The sequence below is a fragment of the Apaloderma vittatum genome, unplaced genomic scaffold (assembly GCF_000703405.1).
Source record: "Apaloderma vittatum isolate BGI_N311 unplaced genomic scaffold, ASM70340v1 scaffold423, whole genome shotgun sequence".
NCBI classification, from domain to species: domain Eukaryota; kingdom Metazoa; phylum Chordata; class Aves; order Trogoniformes; family Trogonidae; genus Apaloderma; species Apaloderma vittatum.
Window position 1 is genome coordinate 3,054 of NW_009707281.1, and position 251 is coordinate 3,304.

Consider the following 251-nt stretch of genomic DNA (forward strand, 5'->3'; position numbering starts at 1 on the left):
TCTCCGCTTCCTCCCCACCGGGTTTCTGCTCTGGTTTGGGGTCCTGGGTGCGATTCCCTCTCCTCTCTCTCACCGGCACGAGGTGGGGGGGGGCAGCACAGGGAGCGTCCGAGCTGTTGGGGGAAGGAAAAGTGGTTGCTCTTGTTTTCCATCAGGGTTGGGTTTGTTTGTTTGGTTTTTTCCTTTGGCTCTGCCATCAGCCTGGGAGCTGCAGAAAGCAGAACTGCCACCTTCTTGTCCCCTGGCTGTGA